Consider the following 1,358-nt stretch of genomic DNA (forward strand, 5'->3'; position numbering starts at 1 on the left):
TTTAGAAAGGAGGGACAGTTTCCGTTGTTATCATACTCTCATTAATAACTTTATAACCTTATAACCCGTTTCGTTTCTTTTGTTATGCATCCTTTTTCCCAGATTAAACTATCAGGTATTCAGTTAGGGTTAAGTTTGAAACCCCTCTGCTGAAAATCTTGATCCTTTGAAAAACTAATATATTTAGGACACAGTATACGCTGACCCACGATGCAAAACCTAACTAGCAACCTAAGTCTACAAGACAAAAATCTATACTCAAACGATACTCTGTCTCGAAAGTATCTCATCGTTTCTTACAATACGATACTTTCAAACATACCCATCGCTAACACAACGGAAAGTCTGTGGGCTCATAGCGCAAAAAATCGGGTTTCGATGCTTACGATACTCAGCTTTCTGTTTAATAACAAAAACAAAAATTTTAAACCAAATTTTTAGAGATTGTTCAATTATTATTTCATTAATAGCTTTTATTTTATGTCAGGTAACTAATAATAGGCTCATTTATATTTCTCATAAGCAATAGTATCATGCTTATTGTTTTAGTGTTGTTGTTTCTAACACTTCATTTTTATTCCACTCGTTACTATATTTCCAATAAGAAGAGTGTATAATATTATTCCAACCACACAAAAATAACATGTTATTTTGTAATTAAATGCAAAGCTACACAATGGGCTATCTGTGCTCTGCCCACCACGGGTATCGAAACTCGGATTCTAGCGTTGTAAGTCTGATTATCTTATGACAAATGTAATTGATTATAATCAAGCTTTGCAAACAAAAATGTTAGTGCCATAACAATTATTATTTTATCAAGTGGCTTGTGTAAATAGTGTTCTGACCATTACTATGTTTGTTACAACACAGCTGGCTAGATGAACTCTGGTATTGAGCGAAATGCATCGTCAGTAATGAATATGTTGGATATAGTATGGTTGAAATATTATTATACAGCCTTCTTATCGGAAAAACTGAAAGGAACTGAAGTAATATAGTGAGAATAAACAATAAGCCTAATACTTCTGATAAATATTATATTAATTCAACGAAATTATGACTTATAGCTGTTTTGTAATGAATATTTTACAATAATCTTAAGGCGTGATAAACTTACAATGAAAATATTCTAATATACCTTTAAGCGTACGAAAAATAAATTTAAAATTATAAGAATACCTGGAATTCTGCTACCAATACTTTGGAATGTCAGAATTTATAAAATATTAGGTCGTCAAGAAATCAATGTCACTTTTTAGATAAAAACCAGAACAACTTATATATCAAAACAAAACATTTATTAAATGAAATAGTCTCCATTATTATCGATGATGCTTTTCCATCTTGCATTCAGG

This window comes from Limulus polyphemus, unplaced genomic scaffold (genome assembly GCF_000517525.1).
Source record: "Limulus polyphemus unplaced genomic scaffold, Limulus_polyphemus-2.1.2 Scaffold180, whole genome shotgun sequence".
Taxonomy (NCBI): domain Eukaryota; kingdom Metazoa; phylum Arthropoda; class Merostomata; order Xiphosura; family Limulidae; genus Limulus; species Limulus polyphemus.